Source organism: Mus caroli, chromosome 10, assembly GCF_900094665.2.
Source record: "Mus caroli chromosome 10, CAROLI_EIJ_v1.1, whole genome shotgun sequence".
NCBI classification, from domain to species: domain Eukaryota; kingdom Metazoa; phylum Chordata; class Mammalia; order Rodentia; family Muridae; genus Mus; species Mus caroli.
Genome location: NC_034579.1, coordinates 70,981,796 through 71,000,266, shown reverse-complemented (window position 1 = coordinate 71,000,266; position 18,471 = coordinate 70,981,796). Strand labels below are relative to the sequence as shown.

General features: G+C 45.1%; 1 protein-coding gene across 11 annotated transcripts in view; it reads left to right on the top strand.

Annotated features, from left to right (window-relative positions):
* The first annotated feature begins 4,931 nt into the window (after positions 1-4,931).
* Positions 4,932-18,471, top strand: part of Pcbp3 (poly(rC) binding protein 3) — a 196,329-nt gene continuing 182,789 nt past the window's right edge. For 6 of the 11 annotated variants that reach the window (XM_029482487.1, XM_029482485.1, XM_029482486.1 and 3 more), the window contains exon 1: positions 4,956-5,131. The gene's annotated coding sequence lies outside the window, so the exon portion shown is untranslated. Of the gene's footprint in view, positions 5,132-18,471 lie in introns of all 11 variants that reach the window. The other 5 variants (XM_021174924.2, XM_021174923.2, XM_021174925.2 and 2 more) reach the window with 2 other exon arrangements.

The following is an 18,471-nucleotide window of genomic DNA, read 5'->3' as shown; positions in this document are numbered from 1 at the left end:
AGGCCCCCTAGGCTCCCAATGTGTTCCTTCCCAGTGTGGCCTGTTCGCCCTGTGCGGCCTGTGCTCCCTGCGTGTAACTTTCCCTTTTCAAGGCTTATTTTTTTTGTCATTCATATTGTTGAACTTTCACCTTAAACCTCTGGAGACCATCGATTATGAGGAAGTAGCTTGTACCCACACTTACCGAGAAAAATTGGTAAAGTCTTGGTAGGGCTGGACCTCTTCCTGGCGAGCTTCTTTCTATTATAGGGATCGTCTGAATAGTCCCACGTGTTTAAATCCTCCGTGGATCTTAGAGACAGTCACATCAGTTGACTTCTAAGAGGCCTCTAATTTTAAAAAGCAGCACGTGAGAGTGAAAGTCTGTTCTGACCCTTAATTGCGTGCAGGTAAGCAGAGGTCACGCATGGCTCTTGCCCTCTCTGGTCGGCTCAGCCTCTCCTCAGGATCTAGAGTCTGAAAGCATCGCGTTTCCCTTCCAGTATCTTTCTAATTACCTAGTGGATGTTTGGGGTGGGGAGGGAAGGGGGAGGGTGGTGGGTGCCACGGGGCTCATGACTAAAACAGAGAGTGGTTCTAATTTTAGTCTTAATGGCATCAGTTGAGGCACAGAGGAGGGGAGGGGTGTTTGGCTGCCTTTGCACTGAAAGTCTTCCTGAAATAAAGCCCCACTGACCCCGGGGGGCTCTGCTGCCACATGGCATGCACGGAGACTCGGCTTTTCTCCCATTTACACAAACACATCAGAAACGTTGCTTATAAAAAGGAGGAGACTGGAACTGCTTGACTGCAGTGAGGAAGTCTGTCTGTCTGTCTGTCTTTGCTTGCTTCTGCCTCTCTTTGTCTCTGTCTCTCTCCAGCAGTGATGCAGGTTCCAGGGCCTAAGAAGTCTCTATTTTAGAGGTACTACTTCAAGGCAGGCTGCTGATTCACTTTTCTCTGGGAATGAGTGCCGAGAGCCGGAAGACAGCATTAGCTGTCATCCACTGGGGACAGTGAGTTGTGCTACCCAGGTCCTTCTCACAATTGGGTGTTGGAAGCTGCATGCGAGTCACCGATGGCCAGCCATTTTTTTTTTCTCGCCCTGTAAGGTTCCCTGCTTGGCTGGACCCATGTTCCTGACCCTGATACTCTTTCCCTGCTTATAGAAGAAACATCCAGCCAAGCACAGCCACTTGCAGGCAGTAATGCAGTGCTGGTCCCCGGTCCTTGTGCTCACTGTGGATTCCTCTGGGACTGGGGCTGGAGGAATATGGGAAAGTAAAAGGTGACCAGAGCCTTCTCAGGATGCAGAAAGCACCAACATTCACAGAACCATGCTCTGGAAGGAGGGAGGCACAAGCTACGACACCAGCTGTGAGAGAAGATTGTGTCTGTGAGAACTGGAGGCTCTCTCTGCCTTTCCCCTGGAGGTCTCTGGGTGAATGTGGCTTCAATTCATGGTGCTATCCACAGCTTGGCCACTCTAGCTGGGGGCCCCTTAGTGAGAGCAGCCTCTGTAGCACTCCATCCCAGGTCACAAGGACAGGATCCTGTCAAGTGAGGGCAGTATGTGGCTGTGGCATGTGGCTGTTGCCACTCACACGGGGCAGTGAGGCAAGATGAGAGAGCCCCTTGATTGGCCCACTCAGTAACAATCAGATTCAGGATTAACCAGGTTAAGTTAAATAAGGTAGGTCTAGGACTCAGTCTTGATGATGGTGATGGTGGTGATGCTTGTGATTATGATGCTGCTGGTGATTGTAGTTCTTTAACAGGCTATCCAATACAGCACTGGCTTCTTGTCTTTTGATTTTCCCTATACACCCTCCCGGCTCCCAGAATTCTAAGAGCAGCCTGCTTAGCTCAGGCAGGTTTTTTTGAGAGAGCACAGCAGCTGTCTTGGTGAAGGGAAGGAGTTAGTAGTAGAAACAGCTAGAGATGCGCCCCTCAGCAAGAGGGGCTTAGATGTACAGCTTCTCTGGTTTTCCACTAGGTGAGGTGTCTGCTCCTGTTCCTGGCCTAGTGCAGAGGGTGGTTCTGATGGTCGGGTGGGTCCTTTGCTCCAGGAAGTTTCAGCAAGGAAGTGGAGTCCAGCTGAAGGTCAGCAGAGGCCACTTCAGGTCCTGCCCCACACTTTGTCCCTCTGCTCTCTGCCCACCCGTAGCTCTGACAGCCTGAACAGGAACAGGAGGGGCTGCAGCTGTTGAGCTGGTGTGGGCTTGGGCTGTGTTCCACCAGGGCGGAGGGGGGGAGGGGGAGGCCTCCTTGTCTCAGAGGAATTGACATTAATTACCGTTGTGACTGCTTTCTGTGTGTAACTATCTTACCGGCACTTTGCGCCATCTAATGTGGAGCTAAAGGGGGCCTCCACATCCACCCCTCCAGATGTCCCAGCCTTTGGAAACTGTGGTCCCCCAGCTCTCTGGTGGCAGGGACATGTGTGGCAATCTGGAGGACCAAGTGCTCAGAGACTTCCTAGGGCTTGGTCTGACATCACAGTAAGCAGATGATAATTACAAGGTTCCTTTGCTCCCCACTCTCCACACCCCAACAAGACACCATGGAGTTATTTATAAATGCAAGCCCCCGGGTGCACTTCTCCTGGGAAGGACCATGCTGACAGCTACTGGTAGTGCTAATGGAAGGCAGGAAGCCTGCGTTCGGAGGGGATGCGGGACGTGTGGAGGGAGGGTAATGGGTCAAGCAGCTGCCACACAGCCAAGGGGAGGGGCTGCCTGCCCTAGCTCTCAAAGATCTGCTAGGATATGGAAGGAAGAGCCTACTCAATTGTCTCTCGTGTCAAGGGTGGGGCTCCGAGATGAACCGCTTTTTCTCTTCCCAGGGTTGGCAGGAACTGGAAATAATTGAAAGTTGTTAGGGTCCAACACACTGCCTTGAAAACACTATCATTACTCTAATGACTAAGTGTGTCTTCCAGGAGGAGATGTAGGCAGCTGAGCCCTCCCCCCCCCCAACCCCACGGCTCCTGGAGAGTAGAGTAGGAGGCTGGCAACCTGTAATCTGGAGGGGTGGGGGGTGCTTCGACAGAGCCTGATGCAGCTCCAGCCTCCGGAGCCACTGTGCAGAGCCCAGGAGGCCGATGGCCTGAGCTGATCCTGGGGACACTTTGGATCTTAGTTCAAGTCCTGGTTTAGGTCTGGGTACTGCTGCTGGGTTCAATGTCAATCCCTTGTGTTCGTCTCCCAGGGGAAATCCTTGTCTCAGGGACTCCTAGCATGCTACCTGACATGCCCTCCTCCAAATTTCCGTCTTCCTCTCTACCATAGCACAGGGCTAAGGCGTAGTAACGTGCAACAAGGCTGCCTATAAGCTCTCTAGATTCTCCAGGTAAAGGTTCGTGGTTTGCTGCAGCTGCACTTAGTTGCTGGGTAAGGCTTTTGACAGCTCCTGCTTGCCCGGACCCAGGCCCTTTCTTTTCAGAGGTTGTCATTGGATCACACAGGTTATGTTTGAAGACAAATAAGAGCACACTCCTTTCTGACTCATCGATCCCAAGTGACTACTGTATATGTCTGATACAGGGGACCAGGACTTTTCCCTTCAGAGTGGATTCCAGGACATCATACTCACAGGACTCTGGGCATTCCCAAGAGCTACTTGGTTACTATGGTGAGGCTTCAGACCTTCAGAGTCTTCCCGACTCTACCATAGAGATCATGATTGTAACAGGTGGAGGGCTGAGGGGACAGAGCTATGTATACACCCCTTTGCATGTATGATATATCGTTATTGGCACCAAAGTGAGTCATTGGTGGGTTTGAGACTCAGGGCCGGATGAGTTTTGTCATCTCAGCTAGAATGTCACCCTCAACCCACTTCTCTGCTCACCCATCTGTTCATATGACAACAAAAAAGCAACTCTGTTTCCCAGAGATGCTTCTCGAATGTCTGGAGGTAAACATGTGGATCACTCTCTCTACCTGTGAAGGGCAAAGCTTGATTTCCAAGTCCAAAGAGGCCTTCTCTGGCTGGTTTAGGTTGCTTCAGGAAGCCAGGAAGGATGACCCTGGGCTCCTGGGTATCTAGGTACTGATGGAAGGCAGAGTTCCCAGGACTCGAAGCTTCTACCAGTTCTGGAATTACAATGTGGCCTGGTTCCTTTACCTTCATGGTGTGCAGAAAGGAATAAGCCTAAGCTAATAGAGAACAATCAGATGAAGGAAGTTTAGTCCGATGAGAACGATAGTTAATTGACACAAAATAGAGCAGGGCACCTCCGAGGAAAGGTGCACAAAAGATAACAACAGCAACATGACATGTTTTCCCACACAGCTACTACCACAGCCAGTTCTTCCATCGGCTTTGAATCACTTGTGGACAGGTGTGCAGGCCCAGAACCTAAACACAAGTTCTACAGTCTGGGCTGTGTTGGCTTTCAAAGGCTTTCAAGCAGAGAGGGGCACCCGCGAACGGCTGCGGTCAACGGATCAGGCCCACATAGTCGCGAAGGGCTGTGGGTCCAACTGACCTCCCTAGAATATCAGCGCGTGCGAGACTGGGTGTCTGCAGTCTCCCGCTAACTGCGTGTGCCAAACACTTGCAGAGGATGCAGGCCCCGCAGCCATCTCACAACCAAGCATCCACTCCCTTCCCTCTAGCCTTCTGGAGGCTCCGCCCCCAGGCCCGGCCCAGGCCCCGCCCCGTTCTGCTCCTGCCCAGGCCCCGCCCCGTACTGTCCCCGCCCCCGCCAGTTGACTAACCTTCCCAGAAGCCCCGCCTCCTCCCAGCCCCAGAGTGGGGCCCCGCCCAACCCTAACCGCCCTTAGACGCTAAACGGCTTCTAGCCGGAGAGCTTTCCGTGCTCTGATTGGCTGTGATGGTCACCGTTTCGCAGCTCCATTGGCTCCCGGCGCCCGCTTTCTCAGGCCCTGCCCTTGAGCGGGGGCGGGGCCAGAGGCGGCGGGCTGCGCAGGAGTGGCTGGTTGCACGGAGGGGGCGGGTCCTCGCCGCGCGCAGTGCTCCGGCCAGAGCTCGAGGCGCTGCTTACCGTCGCCTGAGCTAGGAGACGCCGCGGCCGCCGCTGGGTCGCCTCGGGCTTCGCGTCGCGCCGTGTACGCCTCCTCTGCCCCACCCGACCCGCAGCGTAGGCTCTACCTGGTCCGCGGCCTCCCTGTCCGCGGCGGGGCAGGTGAGTGAGTGGCGGCGGGTTGAAGTGTGTGTGGAGGGTCCAGCGCGGAGGTAGCTCGCATGCCGCGTCCCAGGCCGGCCGAGACCCCGCCAAAGGCCAGAGGACCGGACAGTTCGCAGTCAGAAAACTTCATTCGAGCTGGGGTGTTGGGGATCCTGGGGGAAGGGTTGAGGTTGGCGATCTCAGTACTAGGGCCGGGACCCTAGGCTGAGGCGAGGGTCCCAGGCTGAGGCGAGGATTCCAGGCTGAGGTGAGGGTCCCAGGCTGAGGGCGGAGGTCCTGGGAGAGAATAGGGGGTACCAGGTTGAGAGCGGGGGTCCTGGGCTGAAGGTAGGGGTCCCAGGCCGAGACCAAGGTCCTAGGCTGAGGGCGGGGATCCCAGGACTGAGTACCGAGCTCTGAGGGCTCAAGGCTGAGGTTCCAGGGCTTAGTGCAGAGTCCCAGGCTTAAAGCAGGGTGGGGGTGTCCCAGGCCAAAGCGATGGTCGGAGGACTGAAGATGGGAATCCCAGAGGCATGTGTACCAGGCTGAGCAAAGGGTCAAGGGAAGCAGCTTCCCAGGCTGAGACTGGGGTCCTAGGCTGAGGCAGGAATTACTTACTGAGAGAGGGGGGGGGGAGTGTGGGGCCGAGGGTCGGGCTCCCCGAATAGAGTGGTTCCTGGTAGCCCCTTGGGCTTGGAGCCGGGGCCAGAACAGGGTCCTAGACAGAAGTTTCCAGTGAGTGGCTCAGTCTCCAGCTCTTGCCTGTGGTTCTTGGATTCAGGCACGGCCTAGGGTCCTTGTGAAAGTCTGATGGTAACTGGCCCTGGCCTACGTCGGGGGTCGGGGTAGAGCCACTCAGGAAAACCCAGGCCTCTTCACTATTCCCTCCCTAAATTCAGAAGTTGTTAGTGGGCACATTACGCTGCAGGCTTTCGGGTCAACACACAATAGCTGTGATCTCACTGGGACTTGCAAGGCTTAGACGGATGTCTTGTGATTGAGACGAGCTGGGGAGGAAAAAAAAAGGAAGCCCAGAGGATGGATGTGGGGCGAGGGCAGGGTGCGGCCTTTTCTCCTCTCCCCTCCACCGTGGTCTCCCGTTTTCTTCTTTCCTCTCAGTTCTCCTCAGGTTTTCCCGCACCATCCATTAGAGCCTGAACAGGTAGACTAGACAGGCGCCGGTTCTCTCTCTCTCTTTCTCTCTCTCTCTCTCTCTCTCTCTCTCTCTCTCTCTCTCTCTCTCTCTCTTTTTTTTTGATGGCCGTCTTTTCTGTTTTGGGAAAGAGGTGTGTTCCAGAACAGTTTCTTATTGTTTCCCCGAAGTGTTTTGTTTAGTGGAAGTGTGAAGCTGTCTGGCTTCTTACTCTGCACTATGTTGTTAGTATAGGAGAATTGTAAGTTAATGGAAGGTGGGCCCCAGGATTGGCTATTTTCTTTTTACTTTTCTTTGCAGCACTACGGACTTTTAAATCTCATTAGCTTTGTATGTGAACCGATGGCACTGTAGGTTGAGAAGGGTTTTTAGTGCCTCACCAAAAGGCATCCTGGGTGGCAGGGCTTTGGAGAAAGACCCTTGGAGGCCAGACTGCAGAGCTAGCATCCAGACTCTCCCTCTCAGCCCATTTCTCTGACACAGCCTTCCTGAAATTTAGTTCCCGTTCTGATGCAAACTTGTAGCCCATTTCTCTTCTTTGGACTTAATTGTGATTTCAGTTCCAGAAAAATTGCAGGCTGTGTCTCTGCGGAGAACTGACCCCCAGTCCCCACAACAAAGACAGTTCATTATCTAACATCTGATACGACCATTTTGCTCCAGAGAGGGGCGTGTGTAGATCAGTACTCTCTGGAGATGGCTGGAACTTAAGAAAGGCTGGAGGATCACCACATGTGGTCTTGAGACTTGAGGTCCTTCAGCAAGCTCCATCTTCTAGCTACAAGTTCAGCTGAAGCCTTCCCTTCTCTCCACAGCCTCTCTTGCTTGTGTGTAGGTACCAATATTAACACGATGCATGTTCAGTGCACACACTTTGGAATTTATATAACTTCATGCACACAGTCAGAGCTTAGTATTGTAAAGCTTGGGAAAAGAAGTTTCCAGGCTGGTGAGACAGCGTGGCATGTAAAAGCACTTGCTTTGTATGCCTCATGATCTGAGTTTAGTCCCTGGAGCCCTTGGTGGAAAGAGTGACTTGATTCCTGAAAGTTGTCCTCTGGCCACCATCTCTCTCCTCACAGGAGTACTTTGCCTTGTCTGTGCACACATGTGCGAAGACAGACTCACTCAGTAGTCAAATAAGTTTGTTAGAAACAGGGTCTTTAGAATGGAAAGGGTCAGATACTGTGTCTGGAATTCAGAGCTGGTGCTGCCCCAGTAATGTTCTTTTGTAGGTAGAAGAAAATTCGCATAGATTTATGATGAGTTTTCCAGGTTTTTTTTTTTTTTTTCCAGACAGGGTTTCTCTGTATAGCCCTGGCTGTCCTGGAACTCACTTTGTAGACCAGGCTGGCCTTGAACTCAGAAATCTGCCTAAGTTCCAAGCACATCACTGTGAGACAGCATTATCATCTATAAAGTTTTTCACGCTCAATAATTTCACGATTGAGTTACGAAATAATCCTAAAAAATCTTATAATATTCTAAAGTTTGTGGTTTTAAAGTTTGTTGAGCCACATTTATGGCTATTCTTGGCTTCATGTGGCCACTGGGACACAGGTTAGACATGCCTGAAACTTGAGATCTTCTTCCTATCTCAGCCTTCCAAATGATGGGACTGTAGGCATATACCACTGAACCAGGCCATGTTAGCTGTTTTAAAGAGGCTGTCCTTTCTGCCTTGGTGGATACCAGAGAGTATGCTGGGTGTGTAAATTGTAAAAGTTCCATTAGGTCCTTGGAACAGTTCAGACAATAGAGGTTGGATTTTGTATCCATTTTGTGAGTTCTGGATCTATACCAGTGTGTCCGGGGCAAAGTCATTTCTGTGTGCACAGAAACCTCAGAGCTTTATTGTAAATGAGATGTCTGAGGGAAATTGGTAGATGTATGTTGTATATACCCTTGGTGAAGGAGACGAGTGCTTTGGAATATAATAAAAACACCTGCTCACACATTGAAATCGCCTCACTCTAAGTATTTGCTGAAAGGCTGTAGATTTTGGGGCAGCCTTTAGCCTCCATAGTGAGGACTCTGACAAGTTGTGGATCCGCTGTCCATGGTACTGAACCAGTCGTCTCCCCTCCCCGCACCCCCCCCCCCCCAATCCCTGGTTTCCTTCAAACTTTCTGTTCCATGAGAATGGGTTTTGGATTTTTATTTAAAATAATTTCAGAGTTCACATTATTAAAGAAAAATTAGGCAGGATAGCTTTGCTGGACTTGAATAATAGGTTCCATTTAACAAACAAGTGTCTCTCATTTTAAAATGATTTTTTTTTTCTCTCCAGGTGGGGAGTTTTGGGCTAGGGATGTCAAGTAATGAGCATTGAAATTAAACAAGTGTGTGTCTTCTTAACTAACATCAAACCAAAAAGGGCCCTTGATTGCAATATGTACGGGTATCTGTTCTCAGGGCAGCGTGTCCCTAAACAGTGCCACTTGTAACACCCTCACACTTCTCTCATCCTTCCCTGGAGAGAGACAGAATGTGAGTCTTGGTGACTGTCAAGCATTCACTTCATGGTGAGCAACATCTAATGTTGTGTGTGTAACTTTGAGGAATGTAAACCATACTGGATCAAGTCTTTATTTCTCTTGTGGATAATTTTGTTGGTTACTTTTAGAATTGTTCCATAGGTTAGCAGTAAGAAATGATAGGTGTCACTTGTATACAGGTTTTCACATAGTGGTAAGTGTCATGTGTTATGGTGCTTGGCAGGGCAACTGGGTACCAGGTAGAGAAAGGTTGCTCATCATCAGCATCAAGTTGAGAAGATGGTTTTGGGTTTTGGAATAATTACCTGAACTGGTTGTCTGGTCCCAAGTTTCTTATGGTGTTTCTTTTGTGTTTCTTATGGGATTCCCTTTTCATCCAGGTTTCAGGAGTACTCTGAGAAACTTAAAACAAGGATGCATATTCTTGCTAAATCCTGTGTTGTGATTTGGGAGCTTGTTGTGGGAGTGAAACAGTTCTTGTCATAGAAGGGTCCCTCATTGGTACTGAGGAAGAACATGTAAACAGGTGGCTGCACGTGGCTACACCGTGATGCTGTTGGGATGAGCAGCCTGCTGGGTATGCTAAGGGGCGATAAGCTTGGAAAATCCAAAGGTTTCAGAGAGGGAAGCAGCCTTTGGGCTAAGCCTTAAAGGATGAGTTGTAAATGTCTGGGCACAGATGGAATAAGTTGATTAGAAAAAGATGAGGAGGTTAGTGTGACTGGAAGACAGCGTTGATATGGAAGTGGGAGGGTATGTGTATGGGTATTCCCAAGGAGTTGGGATTCTGGTGTGTGTGTGTGTGTGTGTGTGTGTGTGTGTTTGGTGAGTTAGAGATGGGCTGTGTGATAAGGAGAATGATGGCTTCTGGACACTATGCCCTCATCCCAAAGCCTGTGATGTGTTGTGTTGCTTGGCAGGGGAATTGGGTAGCAGACAGAAAAAGGCGGGTCATCAGTTGGTTTTAAAATAGGGAGGTGATCCTGGGTTGTCACAAGCATCCTTAAAAGTGGAAGAGGGAAACACAGAGTCAGTGTTAGAGTGATGTGAGGTGAGAAGGTTTAGATTACATCACTAGCTTTGAGGGCAAAGTAGGATATGCCAAGGAATGTAGCAGCCCCTGAGAAAGGAAAGGCCGGGCAGTGGTGGCGCACGCCTTTAGTCCCAGCACTTGGGAGGCAGAGGCAGGCAGATTTCTGAGTTCGAGGCCAGCCTGGTCTACAAAGTGAGTTCCAGGACAGCTAGGACTATACAGAGAAACCCTGTATCGAAAAAACAAAAAACAAAAAACAAACAAACAAACAAAAAAACAAAACTAAAAAAAAAAAAAAAAAGAAAAAGGAAAGAAAAGGAAGGGTCTCAGAAAGGAGCCCAGTCCTAGATTTTAGTCTAGTGGGACATGACTGTCTGCTGAACTGTAGGGTAACCAAAGGTGATGTTTTAAGCTAACATGCTTGTGGAGATCGACTGTGGCGGCAGCAGGGTCAGGAAACTGATGTAGCCTGGGACCTTTTTGTGTATTCTTAGCTGTCAAGTTTCAGGAGAAAGTCACATAGTGAGATTGGCCTTAGAAACCGAGGTGATTCCTGCTGTTTGGGAGTTTGCCCCAAGTCAACATGATTGTGATGCCTGCTTTTATTCCCAAACAGGATGTGGGTATGTGAGGCAGTGTTGTGTGACCTGAATTCCACTCTGTCTCCAGAGTCCTTGCAGCTGGCTCAGCCTCTGCTTGCAGAGCGCCATGCTCCATCGGCTCACCTTTGCTCTGTTCTGGGCCCCTGGAAGACAGTAGTCCTGGTGCACACCACTGAGACCATGGGCCGCAGCCCCTGTTGTTGGTGTCAATTACTTTCCAAAAGCTTGATTCCCAGCCTCAGGCATTCTTTAATCTTTAGATAATAGTGCTGCCAATCAGGTAGGTCTGAAATATCTCACAATTTTGATTTGCATTTCCCTGATTACTAGTGAGTTTGATGATTTTTACCACCCCATCTCCCTTTTTTTTCTCTACTTGGATTTTTTTCCCCTAAAAATTGTAATCTTATATCATTTATCTATTTATTGTCTGATTTGTGTCCTTGTGCCTTTTTTGGAGTTTTTCACAGATTTTTGATTCTACTTTTATCCCACGATTATTAAAATTATTATTATTATTAGTTTAAAAATGTTGCTATGATGAATAGATGTTTAATTTTAATGTAGCCAAATTCATCCATCTTTTCTTTATGATTTGTGGCTATTGGGCCTTTTTTGAGGAATCTGTGTAATTTGAAAGTTATAAGACAGACTTTTCTTTTTAAAACGGTGAAATATTTGGCTTTTATATTTTACTTGGAATTCATTTTTATATGCATTGTGAGGTAGAGGTTTGCTTTTAGAATTTTTAAAAAAATGCCCAACTGTGCAATTACCATTTATTATCACCCTTTTCCCAGTGATCTGCAATGCTACTTTTGAAACAGACCGAATTTCACACATGGTGTGGATGAATTTTCTGTTTTGTTTGGTTTTGGTTTGTTTTATAAAACAGGGATTCTCTGTGTGGCCCTGGCTGTCCTGGAACTTTCTCTAGACCATGCTAGCCTTGAACTCAGAAATCCACCTGCATGTCCCACCATGCCTGGTGTTCTTCTGTGTATGTGTGTGGTTTATTTATACACAATGCTAATTTAATTTCTTTGTTTACAGTCCTTAAGTAATTTATTTACTTTTGATGAAGTACTAGTCAAAGCTCCTGGAAACTGGAGAAGATTAACTTTGTATTGTGTCTCACTTTAGGAGTAATCCTGTTAGAAGTTTGATAGTGAACTTCGCTTTTATATCTTAGTAGATTCCTTTTCTTGGGTTATGAATTGTCTCTTCTACTAATAGTTTGACGAAAGCATTTTTAAACAGTCAATCGGGCATGATGACAGATGCCTGTAATCCTAGCTCTCAGGAGACTGAGACAGGAGGATTTTGAGCTCAAGGCCAGACTGGACTACATGGTGAGACCCTGTGTCAGAGAAACTAAAATATATATTTTGATTTTATTAATATTTCAAATATACTTATTTAGAACATTTAAAAATTTTTTCTTCTTTATATTTCCACTGAAATAAAAATTAGTTTAAATCTGTAAATTTTAAGCTATCATTCATTTCCTGGGATATGCTTTTTGTTTCGTCATGATGTACCACATTAAACCCTGTTATTGGAATTATACTCTTATTTCATTTAGGATTGTCATACATATTCATAAGGGGCACTGGTCACTGTGATGAGCTTCTGGATTGCTGTTATCAGACTTGGTGTCTAGGGCTTGCTGCACCCACTCTGGAACAGCTTTTGGAAGGGAACATATTTTGTCATCTGGAAGTTGACAAAATTACCTTTTTTTTTTCTTTTTGAAGTCTTTCTGTGTAGTTTAGGTTGGGCTTGGAACTCAAAACTTCCCTGCCTAAGCCTCCGAGATGCTGGGTAGGTATGCAGCTGCATGCCTGTGTCAAAACTGCCCCGATGCTCAGCATCCGATCCTTTTAGAGCCTCAAGACTGTTGGATGGACAGTCAACAAGAAGGGCTTGCTGGTATATCTGCTCACATCAAATGGGACCAGTGAGTGGAATCTCTCATGTCTCACAAGCGTAGGGAACCTGAACCTTGGTAGGTATTAGTGATATTCATCACACTGAAAGAATAATGGATGTTGATGATGGAGAGGGCACCCAAACCCTTTATGTGTTGTCCTCTAGATCTTGCCTATAGACTTTTCAGGCTTGTTGGTTATAAGAGGCCAATTAGGATGGGAAGCTAGGCCCATCTGGGATTTGCATTTGCTGTGGATAAACCCGTGTAGAGTAGTCAGCTTTGCATTAGTATATATACCCAGCACAATAAGCTCCTTGTGCAGCAAAGAGAGTAAGCTCATTGCTCTGGAGGGTTAATTGAATTGGTGGCCCCTGGGTTTGGGCCTGTGGCACGTATATTTGGGCCCCTGGTGTTAGCGCTTGCCACATCAAGCCAGTGCCCATGTCTTCAAGCAGAAAGTCAGAGATCCCAGTCTCATAGTGCACTTGTGGGCACACCACCACAGCACCTCCTAGTACCATTACCTTGGGGACTAAACCTTCATATTTGGGACCTTTAGGGAACCCAGTTCTCACGTTTTCTAAAACTTGTCCTGGGAGTACTGCATTTCTGTAGAGAAAAGTACCTTTTTTTTTTTTCTCTCTCTTTCCAGATATCTAATGCTTAGCCTTCCTTTGAGGCAGGTGCATCCTCTGGACTCTGGTGGCAATTCACTGTGCTCACCCTGACCCTTAGTGAGCTCACATTTCCCTGTTCTTATAGTATTGTTCCACCTTTGCTGTGCACAGAGCAGCGGTGTGTTCATTGTGGTCAGTTGGTCAGAGAGCTTCAGATCCTGGCACACACTTCCTTCCATTGCCTGGGCTCTCTGAGACGCTGGATATAGTTAAGGTGGCCCCTTCACAACACTCATCTCCAAAAGGAAAAAAATTCTCCTTGGATGAATGTAGGTGGAACCTGTGACTTTCTTCTAGACCACAGAATATGGCCAAGGTGACAGGTGCTACTCCATGTTGTATTATGTTGTATTATGCCAAATTCCATTTTGTTGGGGATTTAATGTATAGAATCCTTTTTCGACTTGTTCAAAAATAGGTAGGAAGGCTAGAGATGCAGGGGAGCCTCCTGCTGCTGAGGATGGACTCAGAAGGAATAGTTAGAAGACTTACAATGCAGGGAAACAGCCCCCTTCCCCAACACACAGACTAATTACATCCTCAGTGAGAGAGCACGGCAGGACCAGCGCCTTGATTATGGCCTTGGGAGACCCTAAGCCAGGGGGTCAGCTAAGCCTGCTGGGATTCCTGACTTGCAAAGATGGTGGGATAAGGCCATATTGTTTGAGCTTATAAGTTTGTCATTATAACACATGCAGCCATAGAAAACTAATGTGCAGATGTCTCCTGACTCCCTAGTAGACTCAGTAGAAATATGTTTGGATTGCTGAAGAGTCAATCTAGTTGAGGTAGTTTATATTTAATTTAAAAAGCATTTTTTTCCTACTCATAAAGTAATACAAATGCTTTGTTTAGAAAAATTGAAGCAAGTAGTAAGACAATTATCAAAAGATAGCCAATACCTTTCACCTATTCTGTGTGTGTGTCTTGTGATGTATGTATAATGTATGATATGCTAGGCATATCTTAAAATTGTGATTCATTCCATAACATATTCCATAAGTGCTTTCCCCCCTTTAGGCCTGGGATTACAGCTTAGTGGTAGAGTGTATGCTTAGCATGCAGGAGACTCTGTGTTCATGCTCCCATACCAAACAATCAAACAAACTAATTTACCTCTTCTAAATTATGAGAACTTCCACCCTGTCATGAGCAATCGGAAATTCCGTTATAGATGGCAACATCCTAGTCCAGTGGATGTCCTTCCTTATAACTGAATATTTATTCTACTTTATGTAGTATAAAGCTTTGGTAAGTAGGCTATACAAAATGATCGTGTATTGATGAATACTTCTGCAGGATAACTTTCAGAAGGCAGAGCTATTCTGTCAAAGCTTGTAAATGCTTTTTAAGCCTTTTGACACCTTAGTATCTAGCTTAATGGCATTTCCAAAAAATAATGTACAATTTAAAAGTCTGTTTCTATAACTCACCAGGTTGGGATAGGACAGAAGCATTGATTTTTGAGCATTTAGGTTCCTGTTTTCTTAACCCTGTTTGCAAAGTGCTTTTAAATTATTCATCAAAGTACAATATAGATTCTATTTATAGATGTTTATATGAAGCACTCCCTTAATATTTGGGAAAAAGTTTACACATCCTCTTCACTTCCTGTCTTTGTAAATCTTTTATATTCCTATCTGTCAATTGGTTTCAGGCATTTGAATAGAGACACTAAGACACACAGGTGTGGTGGGCTTGTATTACTCAGACAAAATGGCTGTTCTGACATAGGCTAGTTCTTCTCCCCATTTATTAACTACTTGACCTCGCAAAGAGGGAGGTCAGAAGAAGACTAATTACTAAAAATATTTTCATTATGTTAAAGTATGATTTATTTAGAAAAATATTTAAAATAAAGAACAGCGTTAGATGCAGAATAAAAAAAAAATCTGAATAAACTTGCCACAGCGGACACTTAAGTGTTACGCCAGCTTGTTCTTAGGGTGTATGGTTAGACTCAGATGGCTGGGATTTTCTTTATGAGATTTGTGCATCCAAGCTGTGAGTGAAACTTGATTCTGGTTTTTCTTTCTCATAGTTGTTCCCCATTCTAATCTGAGATGGATACCTGATTAATTTGTAGTTTTTCTTTTTTCTTTTTTTTTTCTAGTATATGTGCTTAAAATGATATATTTCCTAATAGATGATATTTCTGTTGTATCTTCCAGGGTTTGTTTTAATTTATTCACTCTATTTAACATCTTTCATTATGAGCTTTCCTTTGACTTCCAGGTAATTCAGAAAACTACTGAGACACTCCAGGCACATGTTTATTGTCTATGTTGGTTCTCCAGTGTAGTTAACATTGTTCAGAGATTTTACTTTCTATGAGTTTAATCCTTTGAAATCTGCTGCTATGCTTTTTGAAAGGCATTCCTGTGTATATGGAAAGATTAACTTCAAAACTCCATACATTCTCTTCAGCTAAGTTATAAACATATTAATCATAGCTGTTTTCTTATTAGTTTAAGTCTGCTTGTTGTATCTGTTACCAACATGATTTCATTTTCATTATGGATTGCCTTATTTCTCCATGTAGCTCTGTCCGTTGTTACTCATATATATTTGAGGGCCGTGTTATTAGGAACATGCAAATTTAAGATTGTTCTGTCCTTTCGTTTTTGAGATAGAGCGTTATGAAGTCCAGGCTGGCCGTAACTCATCCGGATCCTTGTGCTCCATCTCCTCAGTGCTGAGAGTGTCAGCATACTTAGCTTCATCTTCTTGATGAGCCGAGTGCTTTAAGCATCGTCTCCATCCCAGCCCTGTGCTTTTGCCCTCATGGTGGAGATGCATTATGTTCCTATAGCCAGACCTGATTGTTTCAGTCTCATATCTACAAAATGTAATTTTTTTATGCTCTGACACTTTAAATATTTCCTTTGGAAGCAAGGTGCTTGTTAGGTTTTTTTCCCCCTACCTAATTTTGACAATTTTTGTCTTTTTCTTGAAACATTCAGTTTATTTACATTAAGTGTAACTACCGATAATTTGAATTTAAATTCACAGTCCTGTGTATTTTATCCCACCTTACATTTTTCTCCCATTTAGAATTAATTTTGTGATTTTGAAAAAAAAAAAGTAGGTTTGCAACCCTTTCCATATTGGAAGCTATGTTCTATTTTTCTTGCGTTTTGTAGTTGTCATGATTAGATAGTAAATTATAGACCATCCAGATTATGTGACACAGCTAACTGTCTTAGTTAGGGTTTTACTGCTGTGAACAGACACCAGGACCAAGGCAACTCTTATAAAGGACAACATTTAGTTGGAGCTGGCTTACAGGTTCAGAGGTTCAGTCCATTATCATCAAGGCAGGAGCATGGCAGCATCCAGGCAGGCATGGTGCAGGGGAAGCTGAGAGTTCTACATCTTCATCTGAAGGCTGCTAGCAGAAGACTGACTTTCAGGCAGCTAGGATGAGGGTCTTAAAGTCCATGCCCACAGTGACATACCTACTCCAGCAAAGCCACACCTACTCCAACAAGGCCACACCTCCTAATAGTGCCACTTCCTGAGCCAAGCATATTCACACTGTCACAGCACCTTTACCTTTCTCTAAGCTTTTCATTCATTCTCAGTTTTTCTCTGCTCTTCATTGTTCTGTTGACATTTCTGACTTTCCTTCTGAGATTATTCCTCTCGTGTTGAAATGGACTTCTTATTCTTAGTTCAGATCGGCTAGTGTTAGGTACTTTGTTTTTCCCCTAAAAGTATTTTTATTCCACTTTTATCAATTCATAAAATGTTTAAGATATAACAGACAGAATTCATCCTTTTAAAGTTCACAGTTCTGTAATTTTTGATGTGTATTCAACTACCAGTAGAAGCAGCAACAACAAACAGAAAAAAAAAATAAAACAAACATAAAAACAAAAAATGAAAAAAAAGCAAGTAAGTGCATGCCCATCCCTAGTTGCTGTTTGTTAATGTGTATGCTCGTAGTAACTCTTTGTTCTTCTCTCCTCCTGGCGTTGGCAACTTTTAATTTATCTTGTGTCTCTAAGGATGTGAGGGTTACAGACATTTCTCCTGAATGGAATCTGTAACACGTGGCCTCTTTTGCCTGCTTTCTTTTATTTAGTATAGTAATTTCAAGTGTCTTCTATGTTGCAGTGTGCCATAGTGTTTTATTTCTTTTCTTTATGGTTGAATAGTACTGTCTTATATAGTTAAGGAGTTTTAGGTGGACATTTGGAATTTTATTTTATTTTTTATTTTATTTTTTTTAGTTTTCTTGGGTTCACACCTAGGAGGAGAGTTGCTGGGTCAGCTCTTTGTTCAGCTGCTAAAGTGTTTTTAAAAAAAAGTCAAGCCGTTTTACATTGTCATCAGAATTGTATGAGGTTACAATCTTTCCATATCCATTGTAATTTTTTTTTTATTTTCTAGTTTGTTTTTTTTTTTAAATCATAGCTATCCAAGAGGCAGGAAGTGGTATCTCACTTATGGCATTAATTATATGACTATTTTCTTAATGACTAATGGTAGTGAATACCCATCCATGTACTTATCAACCGTTAGTACATTTTCTCTGGAGAACTGGCTGTCCAATGCTTTACCCATTTTAAAATTGGAATATTTGTCTTCTTACTGTTGCATTACAGGGGTTTTGTCTACTGGTCCCTTAACAGATGTATATGCTACAAGTATCTTTCTTTTTATTATTTAATATATTTAAATCTTAAATATATTTACATCATTTTCCCCTTTCATCTTTCTCCCACCATCCCTTCCCATATTCCTCCTTGTCTGGCTCTTACATTAGTAGCTTCTTTTTATTTATTTATTTTTTTATGATGGTTACATTTGTATGTGTGTGTGTAGATATGTGTGTGTATACATGTGTACAAATGTATAAATGCAACCTGATGAGCCTATTTCTTTGCATGTATATGACTTCTCTAACCATTTTGCATTGGATAACCAACTCTCCTTCTCAGAGCAATCATTAATGCCTGTGGTTCTTTGTCCTGGGGTGGGACTCCACAAGGCCCCCCCCGCCCCCCGACCTTCTGAGTCAGCGCATCTATGATGTTGGCATTGTTTTGGTTTGTTTAGGCAGCCATTTCTAGGAGACACAGTCTCACAGCAGACTTCCTGGTCCTCTGGCTCCTACAATCTCTTCACCTCCCTATTTGCAATGTTCCCTAAACTTGGGTAAAGGGCTTATGTTGCAGATGTAACCGTTGAGCTGGACTCCCCACGATCGGATGTCTCTGCATGTGTGTCCTGTTGTGATTTTCTGTAATGGCCTCTGTTGGCTGTAAAGAGGAGCTTCTTTAATAGGGGATGAGAACTCCATTTATATCTGAAGACATGGAGCTAGGAACTGCAGATGAGGGAGAACACGCAGTGTTTGTCTTACTGGGTCTGGATACCTCACTCATAATTTTTTCAAGTTTCACCAGTCTACCTGCAAATGTCATGGTTTTATTTTCCTTTACAGCGGACTAGAA